The sequence below is a fragment of the Urocampus carinirostris genome, chromosome 19 (genome assembly GCF_059441175.1).
Source record: "Urocampus carinirostris isolate Australia breed hairy pipefish chromosome 19, RoL_Ucar_1.0, whole genome shotgun sequence".
NCBI lineage: Eukaryota > Metazoa > Chordata > Actinopteri > Syngnathiformes > Syngnathidae > Urocampus > Urocampus carinirostris.
The window spans coordinates 3,923,761-3,949,581 of NC_142367.1; the positions used below are offsets into that span (position 1 = coordinate 3,923,761).

General features: G+C 41.5%; 1 non-coding gene across 1 annotated transcript; it reads right to left on the reverse strand.

The window, feature by feature from the left end:
* Positions 1-11,639: 11,639 nt before the first annotated feature.
* On the reverse strand, positions 11,640-11,824 carry LOC148346916 (U2 spliceosomal RNA). The gene has a single exon (XR_015848186.1). It is a non-coding gene; the product is annotated as a U2 spliceosomal RNA (small nuclear RNA).
* Positions 11,825-25,821: the final 13,997 nt, after the last annotated feature.

The window sequence follows — 25,821 nt, forward strand, 5'->3', positions numbered from 1 at the left end:
CGTGACCGTCGTGCAAGTTGCATCACCTTGACAAGGTGGAAAAACAAGAGACCTGTTTTTCCCCATTCTTCTTGAGGCCCTCTAGTGGGATGCACCTTCAAATCTAGAACAAATAAAAAGGCGGCGAGCAAGGTGCGCTATTAAGCCCGGGGAGTGTCAGGATTGCTTAATGAGGCAGTGTGGCAAACTTGCAGCCGGGCCATATAATATGAATTATTTGTCATTGGCTATGTGTGTGTGTTCTGTGGCAAAGTGGGATGAAGGCGGACCTTGATGGAGAGATGTGGCAGTAGCCCGGGGGCTCGCTGCACTCTGAGGCTAGTTAGCCGTTCACAAGGCACAGCGCCATCATTAGGGAGGAGAGTGCTCGTGGCGGCAAGGTGACACGCGTGCACACGGCAAAAAAACAAGCCAACCCAGTCAATCAGAGAGATGGAGACGAGCGTGGAGCTGTGCAATTCCATTCATATCGGACTTGCTGGCGCTGCCGTTTACGCTTTTTGCTTCCGTGGCAAAAATTCAACCTCATAAATTCCCATCTTTAAAGGGTCACTCTGTATTATTTGACCATGAGTTGTCACTATATCATGCAGTGTAGTGGTCCTCAACCACCGCACCGTGGACTGGTATTGGGCCCCACAGAAAGAAAAAAAAATCCAAATTTTTTACTACACCCATTTTATTTTATTTTTTTACCCAATAGAGAACTCAAAGTTTGAGTGCACAAAGTTTTAGGGTAGTGTATTACTGTATTAGACCAGTCAACTTTGGTTCAGCATTTGATGCAACAGGAATTGAACCCAGATCGCGACCGTGAGAGTGCTGATTCCAATCCACTAGACATCATGACTGTTGATACCATAGGGGAAGGCATTCAGTTTTATCTCATCACACTATTGTTAGTCACAGTACCTGAGATAAAAGTTAATGTTGTGCGTTTTACGTGTAAAAATGACGAATTCTACTCTATTTCTTTATATTCTTAGCATTGTAAGAGACAAATTTATTGTTACCGTCATATGTGAAATGCACAACAAAATTAACATTTGTCTCTGGTACCATGATCAAAGACAAGAGATAAAACCTGATTCCTCACTGTATGCCAACTGTATCACCAGTGGTCCACTGAATAGAGTCAGACAAGCTCACTGCCGCGACCCGGGTTTGAATCCCGTAACAATCAATGTTTTAGAAAATTACTGTAAAACTTTTTTATAACACACACCCAAACTTTAAATTATTTTTTAAGTAAAAAAGGAAAGCACATTATCCACAAATGAATAAAGTAGGTTGCCCTGCTATTAGCTGGCAACCAGTTCAGGGTGTCCCCTGCCCACTGCCCGGAGATGGCTGGGATGGGCTCCAGCCCCCCCGCGACCCTAATGAGGATAAGCGGTACGGCTAATGAGATGAGATGAATAAAGTAGGTTACTAAACTAAGATACTCGGAGGAATTTCATAATTATTTTTCTGCTATTACTGCTTGGCATGCGAGCGGCAAGGCGGAGCAGTGGTTACTGTGCACAGCACAGTTCTCAGGTCATGGGTTCAAACCCAGCTACCAGCCTTCCTTTGCGGAGTTTGCATGTTCTCCCCGTGTTTGCTTGGGTTTCCCCAGGCACTCCAGTTTCATCCCACATTCCCCAAAACATGCATGTCAGGTTAATTGTGAAGTCCAAATTGTCCCTAGGTAAGAATGCTCAAGTGAGTTCTCCATCTCTGTGTGCCCTGCGACTGGCTGGCAACCAGAAGATAGCTCGGATGGGCTCCAACACCCCCGTGACCCTACTGAGGATAAGCGGTGCAGATAATGGATGGATGTTTGGCAGGCCGTAATTAAAAATTAAATAAAAAATAATTCTAAACTTTTCAAAAGTATCCTCTTTACTTCAGATGATATTTTGCCGCCGTCATGTGGACATTTTTGGGAAACAAAACTGCGGTGTAAAATCGTTTTACCTTGTTTGTCAATATGTCCGTGCCTCTCCAGGCACAAACTTCACCTTACGTCACTGTACCATGCAGCCTGGTGGTTGGGGACAACTGCTTGGCGGCTCTAAAATAATTTGACATCCTTTTCTCATTGTTCTCCAGCCCACTGGGTGGCAGCACCTCACAACGCCAAAGCTGTGCTGCTCCAGGGCTGACGGTTTAAAGCGTCGCAGCTCTTTTGAAAGAAGCAAGGTCGCTTGGCGAGGGAGACGACATCTTTCTGCTAAATGTCTTCAAACCCGTCGCTTCAAAAAACTGCAGCCTGTGTAGTTGTGACAAAAAGGAGTGAAAAAAAGGAAACTGTGTGTTTGGGACTGAAGTTGGAGCATTTTAACTTGCAAGTTTGCATGTTTTCCCCTCTGCGCTCTTTCCATTGAAACAAAGTTTCCGCTTTCTCCTCTGGTGGATTCCCCCGGAAAAAGTGAGCGCGCTTTCTCGCCCTCAGGACAGAGCGCAGCGCACTCGGAATCGAACGCAGCGCGCACATGCCTCGTAGGCTCGCCAGGAGCTCGGCAGCGCTCTGCTTGATGGATTGCCACTCAGGCAAACACAAAAAAACCCCTCCCACTCGCTATACTTGAGTTTGCCTCGCCACTCAAAAGAAGGAGCATGTTCATCCCAACCTCTGTTCAAATATTGTATTTTTTGTGTGTTTATGGAGGTGTAATCAGTGGCCATTCTAGGGTCTAGTGGGGCCCCAAGCAGAAATTCATTGGGGGCCCCCCTCAACCGCTCGACCCCCACACTCAACAGAATTTCACAAGGACAAACTCTGCGCCTTTGTCTTTTTAATAACCAACAAATTGGGTGGCCATCACAGAAGGAAGGTCTCGACTGTGTAGTGGAGGTAGATGCCTGACAACTGTCATCAGCTGGCAAAGAAGGAACATCAACGCTTTGGGTTTTTCTAGGCACTAGGTTAACAAACTTCAGCTATGATCTTAAAATAAATGTATTTAGAAGGAAAATAGGTTGGGCTTAATATTTCCACATTTTGTAACTATTCTTGAAAATGTTTATTGAAATGCAGTTACAGCTGTAAAATAATAAGTACAGACTAGTGGCCTCCCTGTCACAGATTTACTAATGACAGCTTTCTGTCACGACCAGAACGGAATCAGGACCCAAATTGCGTAGCGTTAACCACAAGTTTATTGAAAAAAAAGGGCAGCGCCTGTGATCCGGTGCTCGCTGGACGCTGGGAGCAAGCCACTCATGCATTCGGATCATGATCCGAATACGGAAGTGGATCTTCCGTAGCGGGAGATGGCGGTGTCAAGGACGGAAAAAACAGGTCGATACCCGGGACTGGAGAGCAAAAACATGGTCGGGAACATTAAACGGGTCTTAAGCCGGGACAGGAGAGTAGACGTTGTAGGGATCAAAAAACGGGTCGTAAGCTGGGACGGGAGAGCAAACGTGGTCGAAATCAAAAACAGGTCGGAGCCGGAGACAAACGGGGAAATCAGGAACAGACAGGTGAAAAAACGGGTCGAAAAACGGGACAGGGAGTCAAAATGCTTGCCTTGTAACAACAGAGGTTTGCTGACAGAATGACAACCGGAGAGTAACAGGACTGGGCTTAAAAAAAAAGACAGGGAACCATTCAGGTAGCCCGCAGCGGCTGGTGCCAAATGAGCGGGCACAGGTGATCCAAATCAGTAATCATGGCAGCTTTCACCTTTACAAACAACTAATAACGTGCCACATTTTCTGGTTCCACTATATTATTAGTTCTAAATCTTAAAGCCACAACATTTAGTCTAATCTTGTATTACCCTTAATGGGCTTTTTAAAATTAAAAGTACTATTGTATTGTAGACTACTTAATAATATAGTACCGTATTTTCCGCACTATAGGGCGCACCGGGTTATAGGGCGCACCCCCAAAAAATAGTTTTTGGTCCTATATCTTCCATAGATAAGGCGCACCGGATTATAAGGCGCTACAATGGGAACGTCGACATAACAGTCAGATGATTCAGTCAAACTGATTACCCCCTTAACATTCCCAAAGCTTGCAAAGAAGCAAATACGTGTCGTAGACACGTGCGGATGCGGTGTCCGTACGATGTCACTTAAATGCGTCATTTCAAATATCATTCGGAAGGTTGAAGTCTTGGGATTCAAGAAATGCCAAACATTTCTGTGTTTCCATTTTCTTTTTCGCTCACAACTTTACTGCGCATATGACAATAAACACTTGGAATTGAGTTTAATTCACTCAACTCATCACAGCAACATCAAGATCGTTCTAAAACAAGATACCGGGAAAATATAAAGCATAACTCACCTAAGTTCTCACGTTCAATAATGATACGCAATCATGGTCTTCTTACAACCGTGAGTGAAGTAAATCCAGGAGAGTAGAATATTTACAAATACAGACTAATGAAACATGTTTCTTTATGGCGTACTGTAGCAAGCTTGCTACGCCATTGCTAAACTCGGCCGATTGAAGGGTTTGTTTTGGGCATCTAGCCAATCCGAGGCTCCGAATAACTTCAGCCAATAGTGATCGATTCAAATGATGATTGACACATTGGTTAGCCAATGAAACGCCGGTATATAAATCCCAGCATACACCGCGGACTTGCTACGCCATTGCTAAACTCGGCCGATTGAAGGGTTTGTTTTGGGCATCTAGCCAATTCGAGGCTCCGAATAACTTCAGCCAATAGTGATCGATTCAAATGATGATTGACACATTGGTTAGCCAATGAAACGCCGGTATATAAATCCCAGCATACACTCTACTCCACGTTCGGGGTAAAATCGAGTCGGCGGCCGTTGAGTAAGTTGCGAGACCTTGCGAATTTAATATTGAGCCATATATAAGACGCACTGTGTTATAAGGCGCATGGTCAGCTTTTGAAAAAAATTAAGACTTTTAGGTGCGCCTTATAGTGCGGAAAATACGGTAATAGTTTTTGGTGTTAAAAACAACAATAAAACAACATGAATAAAGTATCGTCACGCTATTGGTTGTGTGAGTGAAACAAAACTAGCACCATTTGCATTACATCATTAGATTATCAACGGTAGGGCAAAGATACCATTGATCTCTGTTCATTTTTATATTCCTACCATCATCTTGCTTTCTTCTCTCCTCTTCTTTTTTCTTCTTTCTTTTTTTCATTCCCAGAAAGACAGTTTATCTTCATGTTGGAAGGTCTCAAAATGTAATTTTCATATTTTTACTCAACTTCTCCATCAACTGCAATTAAATTTTGAATCTCTGTCCCCACATAGTGGGGGCCCCAAGCAACTGTCTGGTTTGCCTGGTTGCCAAAAGGTTGCTATTTTTATTGCACTGTTTTTGTTGCCCAGATAAGGGGGCACATTATTGTTTTTTATTTTCCAATCCTAAAAAATAAAAATGCCATCAAAAATTGGATTACTTAATCCGCATTTCTTTGATTTAATCAAAACAAGTAAACATTTCATAAGTCATTAATACAGTAACAAAGTTAAACTTGAGGTGGTATCCTACTACGGAGTAGTGACATCATTCTTTCACTGGATGTTTTTCATCCAACTTAGTCATTCTTATAGTAGGCCTTTATAGATACAGTACATACAGCATGGGTTGCGTTCATTATAGGCTTAAATATTTTTGGGGCTTCTGACAAGTAATTTTGTTTTGGTCCAATATGGCTCTTTCAAAATTTTGGGTTGTAGACCCCGGGGCTAACTTGTTGTTCTGCCTGCTGAGCCTGTCAAAAAAAGTACTGAGGCTTTTTGATTTCAACTATTATTATATTGTTTTAAAAAAGTATATAAAATGTATTATTTTAATCTATCTTTAAATTAAATGTAATTTATTGTTGATTGGATGGACATTGATAATCTCATTCAATGGTTGTTGTTTTTTTAAAGTATCAATAGATATGACATCGCTACAGTTACTCAGTACCTGGGTATGTTCTTTCACCAAGTACCTTTTTTACTTTTACTCAAGTAATTATTTGGATGACTACGTTTTACTTTGACTTGAGTCATATTATTCTGAATTAATAGTACTTTTACTTGAGTCAATTTTTTGGCTACTCCACCCACTTCTCAGCACTCGTTGCTGTGAAATTCTTCCTTTTAACCTTTTTGTATCTATCTATGGAAGATAGAGTAATGTCTCGCTGCATCGTCGTTTCGCAGTTTCGCTACATCGCGGATGTTCGTCGTGCATTGTGTTCCACATTCTGATTGGCTGAACAGTCACCCAATTACTTTCTGTGTGTCAATAATGTTGCAGTCCAAGTTGTACACATACGTAAAACAGCTTGACGAACATACATTACGTGCGCGCAAATCTCTTTCAATTTAGAGTTTCTTTAAAAGCCATCTTGTCAAAAAACGCTCCACCTACAAAGGACCTACAACTAGGCCCAAAAGGCTAAGGAAGATGCTTTCTATCGCCAACAAATCAGACGGGCTTCTCGACACGCTAAAGCAAAGTAAAAGCATTTTTACCCCACATTTTTGTTTTTTAATAATGTCCACATGATTGCCACAAAATATCATGTAAAAAAAAGTAGATAGTCTCCTGAAATAATTTTCAACATTTTGGAATCAATAATGCAATATAGGGGCGAGGTTATTTTAATATTTATATATGGAAAATAGAAAGATATTTGTAAAAAAGTTTTATTTATTAAACAAATAATGTGGCCCATACCCTTCTTTATGTTTCATACAGTTTCAACACCCATTTGTAATTGTAAATAGTATTTTTTAGGAATGTACTTTGCCCACAAACTTGTGTCCATCCCTCTTTATGCTCCTTCTGGAAATGTTACACTAACCAAAACAGCAAATAAAGTACAGTGGTACCTCTACTTATGAATTTAAGTGGTTTTAACTGTAAGACTGTATAATAAGATCACGTTTTCCCATTAAAATAATTTGACGGAATTGATCTGTTCCAAGGTCATCAAATGTAACAGAACTCCCACAGATCAACTGCAACCGCTCTGTAGGTACACTGATGTTCAGTCAGTCAATGTTCATAAGTATATCACATAACAGAACAGGAAATAAGGCTAAATAAATGCAAAAGATGAAGTTACTGTACAGTACAATGCTTTATTAGCCAAGACCAGTTTAAAAAAAATGAAAATGATAAATGCAGGGGATTTCAAAGGTCTTACCTAGCTGATGAACAACTCAGGAAGCTGTTGGTACATACCTTTGCGACCCATTTGTGGTAGCGTCACTGACTTTAGATACTAGAAAACTGAAGGATGTGAACTGAAACATGAGTAAGATGGCTCGATCGTAAAACAAGGTACCACTCCATCAAGCTTAACGAAAAGGTAGGCTTAAGAACCCCCCCCCCCCAAAAAAAAAAAACTGCGAAAGGGGGCCTTTCTGCACCATGAACAATCCCCCCCCTCGCATCAAAGCTCTACCCTCTGGCGGCATCTTGTGATATTTATTTATTGAGATTATTTTGCCAGGAACCCTACCCCCATCAATGCTCTTTGATATGATGCCTGGCGGTCCTTGGAGTAGGCTGGTTCGAAGGGTCACGACGGTAGGGGGGGGGAAATGCAGCAGCGGGCAGAAAGGGTCGCGGAACGCCGTACTATTTCCAGATGATGCGCGGGGATCTGGAGGGTTTCCTATTGATCACGGGGGGCATTGATTACTATTAAAGGGCCAATTATTGTCTTCCCCGACCGTTTGAAGGAGCGCGACGCACATCTGAATGAATATTGGATTAAGACGTCCGAGCGTTAGCATCTGCCAGCTAGCCGCACATATGTTAGTGATGTGAAGGTAATAGATTAAGTTTCCAAGAAAATATGCGTTATTTTTTGTGAACTAGTAACTGTACCTGGACAGAAGAAATGCAATTTACAATTTTAATCTATTTTAAACATATACACTTTACGTAGATTTTATTGATTAAAAATACAAATAAGTCACATTGAAGATACTGTTAGAAGAATAACTGATTTAAAATCTGTTTGCCGCAAAGTTAACGGTGGTGTCCGTGATTTGAAAATATTCGACTTCCTGACGCCATCTTCTGGATGAAATCATCGTTGCTGCCTCTGTTAAGCTCCTCTTGTTGTTGGGGTCTTGGAGCCCATCCCTTCTGTCTTCTGGCAGTTGGCAGGGCACACCTTAAACTAGTTGCCAGCCAGATGCAGGGCACACAGAGACATACAACTCACTCGCTCATTCACACCTAGGGACAATTTGGACCGGCCAATTAACCTGACATGTTTTTGGAATGTGTGAAGAAAACCTACGCAAGAACATGCAAACTCCACACAGGAAGACTGGTAGCTAGATTTGATTTCATGACCTCAGAACTGTGCCGCAGACGCGCTTACCAGTCAGCTGCCGTGCCGCCCCATTTATCCTGACTGAGTTTTTTTCCTATTTAATGATTTTCAATGTTGTTATTTTTTGCAGCTGTTTGCACCTTACCGCAAATAGTGTAGCGGGCGCAGGTTGGCGGGCTATCCTTCAACACGCCGCAGTCTCCTCGCCTATACCGATCTTTTTTGGTGCAGCCACGCTTGGGCTCACCCAAGATGACCGACCTCCACCGGCCGCTTTGTTCAATACGGCAATGCCGCTAATTGAAGCGATGCAAAACAAGGGACAGTTTAACAGCAAACTGTCATGCAAACAAATGGATCCGAAAACACTTCCGTCCACATTAAATGTAGATGGATGGGGGGCTGGGTTTAAAAAAAACAACTGTCAAATCCCGGTGCTTGATTCAAAGGGAGAGGATGCATCCAGCGTGCTTTTGGCAAGCAGACGCCAATAGTGTCATCCATCAGGATAGACTCTGTAATTTTCTCGTCAATCTAAATTTTACTGGAGGGCAGGTAATGATGTCATCTCGAGGAAGCATTTGCTGAGCGTCACTCATTCCACATTTTGCCCTCCAACACATACCCAACTTTATCGACAGCACACAAGACAAATGTGTCAGGTCAACTTTTTATTGATCTCACTTGGACTTTTCACAAATATTGTTTTCACAGGCTGAGATCATGCCCAATCGGGTTTTCTCAATGACATACCTAGTTAGGACCCTAAATTAGAGGTGAGAACTTAAGCCCAAGCCCGACCTGAGCCAGGATTTTGGGTCGGGTTGGGCAAAAAAAGTCAACCATTACTTACGGGACGAGTAGAGCTTCTCTCTTGCTGCCTTTTTTAAAAATTATTATTATCCACCCTTCATTTTACTTTATTTTCTTTTTCTTTGTGGAGGTTTTGTGATGGATTCCATTACACTCTTGCGATTTAGTCATGTTGATTGGTTGGGCTTAGGATGGGCTTTAATATCGCAGGCCCTGGGCCGTTCAGGCTGAATATTTTTAGGCCCGATTCCACCTCTAACCCTTCTCATTAATCTCTGTGGCTACCTTGGTGTAAAACAGTGTGTGATTAAGGACTTATACCACAAAACCAAGGACCTTCAAAAGGCTCTTTGGAACATTTTTTTATTCTACCAATCCAGTTATTGTATTTTCAGTACATAGTTATCCCTCGCTTTAATGTGGTTCACTTTTTGGTGTGCTATCAAATACTACAAATCTTCCATAGTTTACAAAGCTAGTTTATAGAATATTAGGAAATACTTTTTTGTATGAAAAACATGAAGAAACCCCCATTTTTTATTGACAATCCTAATCGTACTATGGTTTTTTATGTTGTTTTAGTGCCATTTGCTGGACACCTGCAGTAACAACAAGTTTTATATGTGTTTTTTCATTGTGTTTAGGTGTTATCTAAGAACTGCTTTTGACTTAAATATGTCGCTGTTAAATACTACTAAAACATTTTTTAAAATTCTAAAAGGTCTATCCATTCTGAAAAATTATTTACAATGTTTGGCAGCTCTGTATTTGTAAAAATAAAATATTTATTGGTATACTTAACAGTATTTGTAATAGTTAAAACATAATTTAGGCCTGTAAGAATATTTTTTCTTTTTTTTTTTAATTTGTAAAGGTACCATTTTTATGTCAGAATATTAATGATTTATGCTATCAAGGATACTTTTGTCAACCATTAATTTGGCATTACTGTATATTGGGTTGGACTTTCATTTGAGGAAAAACAGTATAAATTACCGGTACTTGCATTTATCTTTGGGCAGGTTATGAAGTCATGAGATCGAACCTTCCCGTGTGGAGTTTGGATGTTCTCCCCGTGCTTGGGTGGGTTTCCTGCGGGGACTCCGGTTTCATTCCACATTTCAAAAACATGCATGTCAGGTTAATTGGCCAGTCCAAGTTGTCCCTAGGTGTTAATGAGCGAGTGAGTTGCCAGAGGATGGCTGGGATGGGCCCCAGAACCCCCGCGACCCTACTGAGGATAAGCGGTGCAGATAATGAATGAATGAAGATTTCAAACATATATCACTACCGTGTTTCCCCTTAGAATTTTGTGAGACCCTGGTGGTTGACAGTTAAGGTGGCTCCGAGGGCATGTATCCCTGGAAGAACATTCTGTACATTTTAAATTCAAATACACGGATCAGGTTCGTTTATGATAAATGTGTGCTGTTGTAAACTGTTGAATCATAAGTTCACTAGTTATGAAAGGCAATGGGCGGCACAGCGGCTGAGTGGTTAGCACGTCTGCGGCACAGTTCTGAGGTCATGGGATCAATCCGGCTACCAGCCTTCCTGTGCGGAGTTTGCCTATTTTCCCCATGCATGCATAGGGTTTTCTCCAACATTCCAAAAACATGCATGTCAGGTAAATTGGCCTTAGTCACACAGCAGTTTGCGGCTGAGTGAATCACGGCCAGAAATTTCTGCCTGTGAGGCGGACGCTATTGGACGCTTTGAGATCGCCATACAGACGAGATACAGCAGTGCTTAACACGCGGTCGGAAATTCGCGCGCGGGTAGCAGCGCGAAAATGTTTTGCGCTGCTCATTTCTTTAGAAAGCGGGTACACAGCCTTTCACGGGCGTATCGAGGCTGAACCACGATCAGAAATTTCTGGCCGTGAAGCAGACGCTGTTGGGTGCTGTTGGACGCTTTGAGACCGCCATAGTGCACGTTGTCAGGTGGAAGGAGAAGAGGACGACGAGGTGAGCGGAGAAGATGAGGTAAAATTTTGGACTATTTGATAAAGTTTCAGGAGCGAGCAGAGAGAGTGGGAAAGGTGAGATGGCACAACATTCATTTGGACAGGTAACTTAAAATTAGTTTTACCTGGTTATATGAGTATCAGAAATTATTTTCCCCCCATTTTATTAACACTCCACTTATTGAAACATAAATATTTTGTTTGTTTGTTGTACATGATTCAATTGTTTGTTTGTTTGTACATGATTCAGATTGAATCGTTTCTTGTACATGATTCAATTGTTTGTTTGTTTGTACATGATTCAAATTGAATCGTTTCTCCGGCGCCGTCACGAATGGCAGCCACTCCAGCAGCTCCCGTGTTATTTTCGATTGTTCTCAGTTATTTTCGATTGTTCTCAGCTTAGGGGGGGGGTTTTGGGGTTTTTAAGGGTTATTGATCTTTCTTCGTTATTCATTATCCATTATCCGTTATCGGTCAGTTCATAATACGCTACAAAGCCTAGGAGCCGGGACACTTACTCTCAGCCAAAAGGCCAAGCTAAGGTCCTAGTCCTAAAGCCATGCTGCGATCATTGCGAATGCACCGTTCCCGGAGGTACTGCAATACCGGGCCGATGCGTGGAGTGGACAGAGCAAGCTCATATTCCATCTCCGAAATGCAAAAATCAAAGATGGTGACTTCATAGCTGGAAAAGTGAATTTCCCTTCGGGGATGAATAAAGTATCTATCTATCTATCTATCTATATAGACGAGATACAGCAGTGCTTTACTCGCGGTCGGAAATTCACACGCGGCTGGCCGCGCGAAAAAGTTTTGAGCTGCTCAAAACTTTGAGCACGTGTTAACCGCGGGCGGCACACGAGGTAATGACGCGGAAATGACGCGGAACGACGTGCTCTGGCCGCGACCAGGGCGTGGTTACACATGGGTAGGACGGGAAATTTCATCATGTAATCGTGGGTGGAGCATGGTAATAGCATGTTCTGCGCCTGCATCGCGGTGTTATTACGTGAAATTAGCGTGTTACGCGTGTGACGGTCAAACGCCTTTCTCTGCGTATATACAGCGCGATTTGCCGAGCACACGTCAGTTGTGCTCGGGACGTCAAGGGGTGAACATTGATCCCCGTCACCGTAGTGACCTCGTCTTAATCCATTTTTATTTCTTGACATTTCTTTTCATTTCAAAAATGAAAAACTATTGTAATAATAACATATAGGCTTCTTCGGTGCCATAGCTTGAAATCTTGATCTTCACGGGACTATGTCTTGAGCGGTTATGATTTCTACAGCCCGGTGTTATGCCGAGAAATGCATCCCTGCCGAGATTTGCATCCCCTCGCTACTACAACTCGTTTTATCTCACTTTTATATCACTTTTAGGGAATGTAATGGCGAACATATAACCAAAACCACTTCGTCTTGCATTTGTTGGGGGGGGGCGGGTCTGCGTAGGAGTCGGATTTGGGCACAACACCGTCTCGGGAGCTTTTATACCTGTGGTCCACACGAGAAAATGACGCGGAAATGACGCCATGAGGAAGCGGAACAGTAGCCGGCGTCTGTTTTGCGGGCATACCACCGATGAACAGCGGGTTGGCCAATTTTGCGCATTTTCCATCGCGGGCAACCACGGGCAAAAAAAAAACGCAAAATTTTAGCCGTGATTCAGCCGCAAACGGCTGTGTGACCGGCCCCATAGGTGTGAATAAGCAAGTGAGTTGTCCGTTTCTGAGTACCCTGCATCTGGCGGGCAACCTGTCCCCTGCCCACTGCCCGAGGATAGCTGAGATGGGCTCCAGCACCCCTGCGAACCTAATGAGGATAGGCGGTGCAGATAATGGATGGATGAAAGGTAATGACACAGCAAAAGAGTCATACCCACAAAGCATGGTAAACAAGACAGGAGTTTAATGCAAAAAACATTTACTCACAAGAGGACAGACTATGGAGAATGAAAAGTAATTTGTATAAACAATACACTTGAAAGATAAGGACAACATTTTGAGACTGTACCACGGCAATATTATAAATCTACAATGATGTTGTAGCTGCTACCTGTGACAGAGGGTTCCCACGGTTCCTCCGGCTTAAGGCAAGATAAATTCAAAACATTTTAAGACATTTTTTAACGCAAAATTATAAATTAAAACAAATGTCTTCCGAGGCATGGGCGTGACAGAAAAAAAATGAGAAGCACTGGTTTAAGGAAATGATGTCACGAAATGGAACGGGACTGTCTTGAAACGGGTCGGGAAGCAGTAAGTTGGAACTCATTTGCATAGACGATCTGTCACTTTAATTGAGAAAGAAAAGTTGTCCAACACACAAACGGACCAAAAACAAAACAAAGCAGGCTCTAATGCAGGCAAAACTAAACAGAACCTGCAGGAATCTCTCAGAATGTTACACCGAAGTGCAACAAAGTCCAACAAGCACAACAAGAATAAACAGGTATCAAGACAGGTGGAAGGACGGACCTTGAGACCGGTGGGAAGGCAGGCGGACATCAAGACAGGCTGGCGTTGAAGTCGACGGGGACCTCGGACAGCTCGTCGCCAAGTCTTTCCGGAAACCCCATTCGCGGCACAGCAATTGCCATGACGGGCGGGGCTGTGGTTAGAGTGGGCAGGAAAGGTGACAACAAGGCCGGAGAAGGAGCCCCGGGAGGCAGGGCCGTTGCTGACAGCCGACGCGACAGGAGCTCAGTCAGCTGATCTAATTACTCCTGGTGGTGCCGCATGCTTTGTAGATTTTTCTGGAACAGCAGTTGAAGGGTGGCGACGCCACTGGACAATCGCCGGACAGCGCCCTCTGTCCGGTCCAACTGCTGGAGAGCGTAGGGAGTCACCAGCTCCCCCCAAATTGTGTTGGGATCGTTCGCTGGGTTCTCATTTGATGGCCAGATCATTCTGTCAAGAAGCGGGTTGGGAATCAGGAAGTAGAAACTCATTTGCGTTGACGATCTGTCACTTTAATTGAGAAAGAAAAGTTGTCCAACACACAAACGGACCAAAAACAAAACAAAACAGGATCAAACGCAGGCAGATTTACAGACTAGGCATTTAACAGGATTAAACAGAACTTGCCGGAATCACACAGAATGTTACATCGAAGTGCAACAAAGTCCAACAAGCCCAACAAGCATAAACAGGTTCAAATAAGTGTAAACTACGATCTGGCAAAGGGCAGTTCAAAAAGGCGCATTTAAGTACCCATAGGAGTAATCAGGAAATGCAGGTCAGCTGGTGTCAAGGGGCGGGGCCATCTTGGCGCCATGACAACCGTGCAGGACATGACAAATAGACAAAAAGGTTTTCGGTTAATTTTGTTTTACTAGACCTCTTTTATTTCTAGTTTACTTAACAAGTTAATTTCAGTTAACAAAAGTTGCAAATTTGCTTTCATGCAAGTGTTTTAGATTCAACGTACATCTATTTTCATAGAACCTAATATGGCATTTAAATTTACACAATAATCCACTTTATAATTCATTGCTAAATTAAAATAAATGACAAGACCATTAAAATGAGCAAAAATTCAAAAAAAAAAAAAAAACAACACGATTTTGATATCCTCCAGTTGAGGAAATGTTCAGGGGCATGTGTTGTTTGCACACATTATCCACATTCAGAACTAAAGGAGAAATCTAATTCCTACCTTGGTGTGGAATTCTAAGATGGATCAGGTGAGATGTCATTGTGCGATCCAGAACAATTGAACACTGTGGTTTCAATTGTCGAAATATTTTCTCTGGGAGGAAAACAAAAAACAAAAACTGACCTTTGAAACAGCCAGTAAAAGAAAAATATTCCGTCTTTTTAAAGTTACATGTTTTATTTAGGGCAGACCGGCGGCGCAGTGGTTATCGCGTGTTACGGCACAGTTCTCAGGTCATGGGAACCTCCTGCGTGGGTTCGGAATTCAGCTACCGGCCTTCCTGTGCGGAGTTTGTATATTCCCCCCGTGCTTGCGTGGGTTTCCCCCGGGCACTCCGGTTTCCTCCCACATTCCAAAAACATGCATTTCAGGTGAATTAGCCGGTCCAATTGTCCCTAGGTGTGAATGACCTGTGTGCCCTGCGATTGGCTGGCAACCAGTTCACTGCCCGATGATGGCTGGGATGGGCTCCAGCACCCCCGTGACCCTACTGAGGATAAGCGGTGCAGCTAATGAGTTGAGAGATGAGATATTTTACTTATCACCTCCTAGTGATATAAAAAAGAACTTCATTTTTGGGGAGTTGTTGGGGCGTGACAGGATATAATTGAGAAGCACTGACCTTGGGAGAGCTGACATGATTGTCTTCCATCTTACCGCTAAGTATCTTTGGATAAATATCCTAAAGAGGATCAATATATCAAGAGTTTCCTTGGGAATTATATTTTTAAGGAGTCGCTTAAGGTACAGTTGCAGGTCTGAAATCAAATCAAAATGTAGTTTAGGCAACATATTACAGCTTAAAGTACTGTATAAAAACACTTGAATGTACAAGAAGCCAATACAATTCCCTCCTTTTCCCACACACCACAACCCGGAACATTAATTGTATAAACATACACAATGGGTACAAATAAATAAATACTAAAATAAATTTAAAAAAAGTAAATAAATAAAGATTATATTTGTTTTAACTGATATCAACAAAGAGAACAATGATTAGAAATAAGAAATTATTTTGTTGAAAAAAAAATCTCTCTTTTGACTGTAGCAAAATCAAAATGGGGTTCCTATTTTATACGATAAATAATAACGAGATAGATCAGTCAAAAGTAAATCCAAATAAATAGCAGAGCAGCACTTTATATAGTGTTTACCAATAGCAGAAATACCATTTATTTGTTTTCCAATGACCTTTTGTGGGGCAGGGTTTTTTGTGTTTTATTTTTGAACACGAAAAATGTGAAATCACGTGAAAAGGCCAGCCAGTTTGACCCAGCAACTCATTTGAATAACATTTTTCTGTCACAACATACAACAAAGAAACAGAATGAAAAAATACAATAACAAGATACATTGACATAATAGAACGACAAAATACAATGACAGAATACAACAACAAACTACAATGACAAGATACAAGGACAAAAATACATGAAAAACTAAAAACAGAAATGCTCCAGCACCCCTTTTATTCAGCACAACACCAGGGTCGAGGAAAGAACTTAAAATGGCAGGTACTTGTAGTGGCAGGCCGATTACATGAACTGCTCATCAGGTAAATTTACCCAGAAAATAAATTACGACACAAACGTATAATTAACAGAGATGCCAATTATTAAAAGTATATCTACAATAAGTTGTGAATGTCACAGTGCTGTTTCCTAGAGCAACGTTATCTTTACGTGTGACAGGAATTAAAAAAATGGGGGAATGAAACAAACTTACTGACACCTAACTTGGTTCAGGGTTTTAGTCCTAAATGGATCTCACCGTCATCAAGTGAAGTAATAGAAGTTTAAAAAAAAAAAAAGGAAACAGCACTTATGGCATCCATAGGTTCTCTCTTTAGTCTCGGCTCACAGCCGCGAGATGTTTTTTTTTTTTTTTTACTACAAAACTTGATTAGATGGCTGTTTAGTACTTGATTTTACAACTGGCGTGTCAGTAGCTCAGGTGGTAGATCTGTTCTCTTGGGACCAAAGAGGTAGCTGGTTTGATTTCCGGACCCTCCCAATTAATTGTCGAAGTGTCCTTCGGCAACCCATAATGCCCCCAATATGCTGGTAAGCACTTTGCATGGCTGATTCCGCTATCAAATGTGAGTGTGTGTGTGAATGGGTAAAGGTCCTAAGTGACTGGTAAAGCGCTATATAAATGCTGTCCATTTGATCATTCGAATCAACTTTTCAATTAAATGTAAATTATTGTGGATACGATGGACTTTGACAATTTGATGAACTGATTGAATAGTTGTTTTGAAAAATATCAATAAATATGATGTTGCTACAATTACTCAGTACGATTTATTTTCACCAAGTACTATTGTACTTTGACTCAAGCAATTATTTGGTGTACTACTTTTTATCTATCCATCCATTATCTGCACAACTTATCCTCATTTGGGTGGCGGGGGTGCTGGAGCCCATCCCAGCTATCTTCGGGCATTGGGCTGGGGACACCCTGAACCGGTTGCCAGCCAGTCGCAGGACACATAGAGACAGACAACTCACTCGCTCATTCAAACCTAGGGACAATTTGGATTGGCCAATTAACCCGAAACGCTTGTTTTTGGAATGTGGGAGGAAACCGGAGTGCCCGGAGGAAACCCACGCAGGCACGGAGAGAACATGCAAACTCCACACAGGACAGTTCTATCTCATGACCTCAGAACTGTGCCGCACACGCACTAATCACTGCGCTGCCATGCTGCCAAGTACTAAAGAATAAAACAAAAATAGTATGTAATAATAGTATAAATCAAAGAGATAAATTAAGTAACTAGTTAATTTGAATGTTTATTGCACCTCATCAACAACAGATTTGGCCTACACTTGAAGTTCAACAAAAATAAACAATATGATAAAATAACAATTAGCACGTACATAAAAAAGCACAAAACGTAAGTAAACACGCAAATCATATGCAAACACATTAAACACGCACAAATAAACACAAAATGCAAAAAAAGGCACAAAAACACACAAATTGTGCACAAACACACAAAACGTTTGAAAACACACAAAACGTATGTAAATACACGCACAAAAACGTACATTAGAACACACAAAATCTTACGTAAACACACACAAAAAATGTACGTGAACACGCGCGAAAATGTATGTAAACACACAAAATGTGCGTAAATAATTTACAGTAATCCTCCAATGTGTTGTAATGGGTGTAGGAACCTTTGTGAGGCATCTGTTCACCGGTGTGCTTTACGGCACGAGTAACTTTTGCCCAAATCATATCAGTGGATGGATTCAAGCAGAGTGGTCTACACAGCCTCATTCTAACACACAATCTCCTTATTTTACAGAAACTCTAAGGGTGAGGCCAAGGCCACTTTAATTCAATATTACCCGAGGTAATATGGCTCCTGTAACATGAACAAACACAAAAACATACGTAAACACATAAATCGTAAATGAACACACACAAAAACATACATAAACACTCACCAAAATGTATGTAAACACACAAAATGTTCGGAAAAACATAAAATGTACGTAAACATACACAGAAACGTACTTAACAGACTACCTTTGACTGTCAGTAACGGTAATGGTGTTGTAACAGGAGAAAAACAAAACAAAAATGGCTTAGATACCCGAGTTACTGAAAAATATAACACAGTTTCGTCCCTATTCTGGTAATATGCAACCATCTGTCTTTGTAATCACATTTTGGGAAGGTATTTGATTTGAGTCCATCTTTGATAATCAATTTCTGATATATTTCCGCACTTGAAAAACAAGCGGCGTGTTGGGTTGCGCTTTACAACGTCTGATTTGACGCCACCTCGCATCGCTTCGGAATCGAATATCAGGGACGTTGGCATTTACTGACAGGCATTTTGAATGTTTTCGATGGCGACGCTTGTTGTCTCTGTGCTGCGACTGCAGCGTCAGCTTTCTAGCATCACCCGTCCTTTTCCCGCTTTCAAGCACAACCGGGAAGCACAGTTCAGCCTGTTTGAGCAATTGTTTGGTTTTTTTTTCCGCTTGCTTCTTGTCAAGTGCGAGTTAGCTAAAAGAATAACTATGCACCCGCAAAATAAAAAACCTGGCATCCACGAAGGCGGGCTGGGAGACGTTCTAAAGGCGACGGCTCACTTTTGTGCCAGCTCAGCTTTACCCGAGTGGCGTTCGCGTTTAACTTCCTCCATCTGCTTGTCTTCGCGTTATCTCGCTCCAGGGCAGGCACCTTGCCCAAAATACACACTCACATGCTTTCATCTTTGGGATGATGACGAGATTTTCATGGTCGTGTGTGTGTGTAGCCCACACATAACCGACATGAAGAGGAAAGCCTCATCCTTCGGAGAATTGAACTTCCTCGCAGCGTTGCCATCGCGGGCGGCCGAATCCCAAAATTGAAAAATCGACTTTTGGGAAGGCAAGTCGACGTCTCGGTTGTTTTGCCTCAGAAAACTCATTTTAAATTTGACAAGCAAAATGGCCCAGCCATGCACTAAACGTACGTAAACACACAAAACGTACGTAAACATAAACTAAGGAGTAATTATATTTGCTGCATGACATAGTTTTTGCACATAGCTATCTTAAATTGGTTCATTATATTATCGCAGGGCAGCACGGCGGCACAGTGGTTAGCACGTGTGCGGCACAGTTCTGAGGTCATGAGATCAAACCTTCCTGTATGGAGTTTGCATGGTCTCCCTGTGCTTGCGTGGGTTTCCTCCGGGCAATCCGTTTTCCTCCCACTAAAATGGGGTCCAGCACCCCCGCGACCCTACTGAGGATAAGCGGTGCGGATAATGGATGGATAGACGTAGTATTTTATGTTGAATATCATTATGACGTGCATTTTTCCGTATGTTTTCATGCGTGTTTACATAGGTTCTTGTGTGTATTTACGTACATTTTATAGTTTGATTGGATATTATTTATCTGTTAATTCTACTTGGGCGAGGTTGTTGGTGCCGCGGTTTGCTGAAAAGGCGCCAGAGAGCCGCCTGTACACGAGGGCACATATTTATCGATTTAGTTAGGTATTTTTGTGTCAAGACACCCCCCAAGCTAAAAACACTCTCACAGGCATATATTACAACTGTGATCCGCCGTTTGAAAATGTTTAAGCCACATACAAACACACACACACACACACACACACACACACACACACACACACACACACACACACACACACAAATCGGCATTTCTAAAGTAGTTTAGATAGATTAGTTTCGATTGATTGGATAGATTCAGATTTAGATAGACAGACAGACAGACAGACACACAGTCACACAGACAGACAAGCGGATAGTCGGTTTTGTTATTACATTTTTTTAGCACAGCAATCTCATTTCCTGCTGCCCCCTATATGCGTCCATCAACAGATCATAATGATATTCCCTGCAATAATACGATGAACCAATTTAAGATAGCTACATGCAAAACAATTTAATGTAACAAATATAGTTACTCCTTAGTACACAAATATCGTTATGAGGCTCGTGGCTAAATGTGTTTCCTCTTCTGAACAAACTCTGGTGCAGTGTGTGAAATTACACGAGCAATGACATAGTTTGCCAAGGCAACCCCACCTTTGTTTGAACGAATAACAGGTTGTAAAAAGAAAAGTTCATTGTATGAAACTGCAGGAGGGTCACAAAAATAAGACCAAAGGTGGTCTCAAATATGTGATACTTTTATGCCCTGCTGTTGTTTACGCTGCAAAACCCAGGCCAATATTCCTCCCCTTAAATTTTGATTGAATAGTTTTTATTTGTATTTAATGATTTTAATTGTTTTATTTTTATCAGTAATGTGCAGTCAGGGTAGGCAGGTAGGAGAAAGCCTCATCATGGAAATGTAAAATTATATAGTATATTAAATGGTTGTTTTTTCTCAATGTTCAAGTTCTTTCTCATTTAATGGTGGGATGCGTAGTTGAAGCCTTCATATATATTTTTTTCACTGCACCTATCTATTTTTATCTTATTTTCATCATCAGTGATCTGGCCACAGAGCGCATTAGGCTGGAAGAAAGGAGGCGGGGGAATGGAGGTGGAGAGGGATTTCACAGCGTGCTCAAAGTGTTGAAAATGGTGAAAATACAAAAGGGACTGTTACAAATACAGTCCAAACGCTAACCCAAACACCAAAAAAAGATTTTAAAAAAAGGAAGAGTTTATTCAAGCGCGTCTAAGAAATGCACTTACTTTCACACACCAAATAATCATCTTGACAGAGGCTGCCATGATTATTAAAGCCAAAATCTCCAAACTCTGGAAAGCACCTTGAAAGGTGGTTTCTGTAACTTATAGCTTGTTTAAACTTAGTTGGGCATTGTTAACACATACTCAATCTAACTTTTTAAGGACACCTCAAACTACGCACCCCACCTTTGTAGAACAAAATAAGATAAAAGACTGTCAGCATAAATGGGCAACAATATTTACAACATAGTGCTTAGAGACTTGCCCAAGTTCTAATAATAGTGCACTGAAAAAAATGCATCGTAACAAAAGTGCAGTCAAAATACTCGATTGTTGCAGAATTTCTTGCAAAGAAAGGGAGCACTTGTTTTCAAACACTGAGGTCAATGCCCGCCTTTCCCTGATGCTCATTTTGAGCTAATTTTCAAAACCATGTTGACCTTTTGCATGAAAGGAGGGCGCCATAAGACAGATTGTTGTATCATTCCCGCATCCCCCCTACCGAGGACGCGGCGTGTTGTTGCGCTCGCATCTTTTTGGAATTCGGTTTTGTTGGCACCCGTTTGTGCACAACAGCGCCAGGGCCTCGTCGTCAATTAGCTCCTTAAACATTCGCCGGCCTTCTCCGAGAACAGCAAGCGAGGGAAGCGCTCGGTTTGATGAAGAAAAATCTTTCTCGAGCTGGCACGCTTGAAATCCTCACCAAAGTCGAACGACGTCTGCTGAAAAACAAGACAACGAAGGGGGAAGAGCTCCTGGAATGCAGCCCCTTGGCCGCCCTTACCACCTCCTCCCCGCGCAAGCGTTAGCGTCTCCTGAAATACCCGGCGTACGAAGCGGCGGACGCCATTCCCCAGAGAGCCTCTGCTGGTATCATTAGCGCGGCTCAAGCGGCATACAAACTTCAGCAAAACGTCAACCGAGAGGGGAAATGTGCTAGCGTTGCAGCTCACAAGTTTTTTTTGTTTTTTTTCCGCCTTCTGATGCAGCGGCGGCGACGCTCCCAAATTAATATTTCTCCAAATAAAAGTCGGGGACAACTTGGAAACTAGCGAAGAACAAGAAGAGAGACTCGTGTGAAGTGGAGCCTCCCGCCTCATTTTTGTGGTTTTTATCAGCTCCATCTTGGAGTGTTCCAAATGATGAGGTCGGCGTTTGGTACACACACGTACTGTATACATCAGCAAAAATGTTCCTAAAGAAAAAAAAAATCATCATTCTTTGTCCCTCCAGAGGAAATTCCGTCAGTGTGTTTCCTATCGTCATGCATGCTCAGACACACTCGTGCTCAAAACACCCCCTTTCTTTTCTGATTCAAAAAACTTTTTATTATATTCAGAATGATATTTTTCTGTATTTAAATTCAAATATGAAAAAAGAATGCCAGTAAAATGTTATCGTAGGACACAAAGCCTGTGAGCCCTGTTTTTTTCTATTTAAGCTATCTCATCACAAATAAGCACAATAAGCCAAATCTTTCTACATAAGCAAGAATCTTATACAGTAAATTCTGGACTACAGGCTGCTACATTTTTCCTACATTTCAAACACTGCAGATTTAAATATGATGCCGCTTGCTCTATTTTTTTATGGCGGATGTTCGCAAGGATGTTAGTTGCTTTGGCTCTCCGCCCCGTCTGGCGGCATATGCCCGGTGATTCACTTCGGCCAGTGCTGAGCTGCTAGCTTGGATTTGGTTTGGACCAGGGAATCCAACTGTTTGATTTAAACAAAGTGTCACAAGTTCTGCCAAGTGCTCTGAATGTAAAACTGAAGAAATTCAATAAAGCTTGGGTATACAGCGTGAATAACTGTTACTCCTCTCAAAAGCCAAATGCCTCGTCATCTAATTTAGCGAGGTTCAAAATTCAGAGCTTAATGCTCAATCCTGATTTTCTTTGTGTGAAATCTGTTTTTGTGAGATGTTCACATTTCTAATTGAATGCTACTTGTATGCGACTTGATGTGCTGTGTGAACGCCACAAGTGTCCAGCATGTGCAGAAGAGGACAAGTGACATCAATCGCTGGTTTGTTTTTGTTTGTTTGTTCCTGTTTTTTTTAATTACCATCCTTTGTTGAGCACACCTGCCTCCAGCTTTTTCGCGTTATGGTCCACCAACCCCGACACTAGGTGTGTTTGTCAGCTTCTTTCCACAATGGATTGTGACTTCTGTTGCCTGTTGATGACCTGCAGGTCGCATGAATGCATCTCGACTGTTCACACAGCAGCCACATTCCAAAAGATATGTATCGGATTTAGGACCACAAATAAAAATGCCCTTGGTCTGGTGTGATATATTGGATAAAAGATTGGATACATGTCGCGTCTGTGCAGAAAAATCCAAATTTGCTGTGTTGGGAACCTAGCCAAAGTGACACACGTGAATGGATAAATAAGATTCCCACTGCCCCCATGGGGTAAGATTGTTGTCTTGGCATAATCAGTGGGGAAATGTCTAGTACAGAAAAGTAACAGATAGTGACGCAATTAAGACACTCTTGCGGACTCTCTCTACAGCAGTCAAAATGAATTGTTTTGGCATTAATATATACACACACAAATGCAACAAAAAGCATTATACAAGCGGGATGATTGATTTTTCGCGGAGCAGCAGGGGATTATTTATTGGGTCTATTTTTCCTAATATGATGTCTCAGATTTTGGCCTGATAGGAAAAGACGCTTCCATAGCATGTAATAAAAACGGTGCTTGGCCTGAATTGTTCGATGTCCTCTCTTTTGCTTATAATCTAATTGTGAATTATTTTAATCTCTTGAAATTATTATGGAAGGTATTTGGGAGGGGATTCTGCCCCGTTGGACTCTACACCTTTTTTGATTATGATGTAGGTTTTTTGCATGTTCAGCTCTACCACCACAGCAGCACCTGCTATTTGGGAGAATCATCCGCTTTAAGATTATTCAGATGATGTGGTGTTCAAGGATAACAATCTACCAATGCTAATGTCATTGTCATTCCTCCTTTAGTTTTTTTTCAGAAGATAGGCACTGGTTTTGGTGAAACTATATCTAATGAGCTGGCAAATCTGGGGAAGACCACAGGCTTGTAAGTCCTACCACCTCAATCCTCCCAATTATTTTGTGCTTTCTGTTTCAGAATGCCAAGTGGATGAGGATAAGGTCAGGTACCACACTGCTATATCTACTATTCACCTCTGTGGGTTTCCTGTCTGCTTGAATATGCTAGGAGTCAAAGTTGTGCAAGAATGGCCGGAGTATTATGAAAAGATAAACTGAAGAGCACAAATAAAGACACGTACATGCACACGTAAAAAAAGGAGCAATTATGCTGTAATGTATGATCCCAGATCAGACATTTTGATTAGTTTATTTGAATAAATAAATAAATAAATGAATAAATAAACACTTAAAATCATTATAGCCTTAAACGACTACAAGGAAAAGTGTTATGGATTCACATGCACGTGGGTAATAGTATTTGTGTGTGTGTGTGTGGGTGTGTGTGGGTGTGTGGCGTATAGCAAAAGAGGCCGGACGACCGCCAACAACACACACATCAACATCCCTTGTCAGATCATCCCCTCAGGGGGTCTTGAGGGCTTATATGGATGAGGGCTGTAAAGACGACATTTTTGAGAAAAATGTGGGACATTCACGGACATTTATTAGGTTTAATTTTACGAGAATGTTTATACATTTTTATAATAAAGTGTACAAAAAGTACATATGTTTGTATTCCTTTTTCAAAACAAAATAATAAAAAAATCACATTTTTCAAATCACCTAAGTGCACATTTAAAGGAACAGTGTGTATTATTTACCACTTCCTAGTGGTAAAGGAAAGCTCAATTCATTGAAAAAACAAATATTTATTTGAATAATAAGCAAAAACACATGAATGATCATGTAAACATGCATTTTTGATACTTGCTGGTCTAATTCTTGTAATTTTCTATCATTGATTTTTTTAAAACAAAAATCATGGTAGCGACCAAGCACCAAAGGAGACATTGTGTAATATTTGACCACTAAATGTCACCTTATGTTGAAGTGCAAGTGAAAATGATTCTTTTAAAGAACAAATAAGAATTAAACACACACTGACTAATATTGTTTTTTTGGTTGTATGGGTACCTATAGCTACAAGATGGTGGACAATCCTGTCAGCTTCCTTTAGTTGGTCCTCATGTTATGTGATGAAAATACAAATTTCTCAACATATTTATATGATAATTGCTAGGCGCATAGTTTAGTAGACACTCAAAATAAGGAGAAAATACACCAAAGGATTTTGAAGGAGAGCAATGGAGAGCCCAGACCACGGATTAGAAATTCCAACCTGTTATAAAAGCTGTCTCCTTAGCCTTTTATTTTAAATGAAATGCCCTAGGTTACAAAATCAGATTCGCTCTACATGGTTTGGGGATCAAAGTCCAGCAATATGATTTGCCTATAGTGACTATAGTGTCATCAATATGACACAGAGCTAAACCACCAAAGAAGGAATGTGGTCAAAGTGCACGTGCAACTGAAGCTTTAAATTCTCCTAATGTTCAGTTCACTGAGTCACTCTGGGTGATATGACATTTGTCAATGTTCAGAGTAGTTTCTGAGAAGAAGTAACGGCATTTGGATGGACCAATAACTAACATCTCGGTCTTTTCAGAGTTAAGGCGCAAGAAGTTGAGTGGCATTCACTCTTTTATCTCAGTGAGGCAAGCCTCCAAATTTCCCCAATTTAGTGTGGCAGATTCCTCCAACGGAAGATATAGTTGAGTGTCATCTGCGTAGCAATGGAAACTGATATTATACTTGCGAATAATATCACCCAATGGAAGCATGTAAATGCTGAAAAGAAGGGGGCCAAGTACTGAACCCTGCAGAACACCACAGGTAACACTAAAGGGCTCAGATGTCATTTCGCC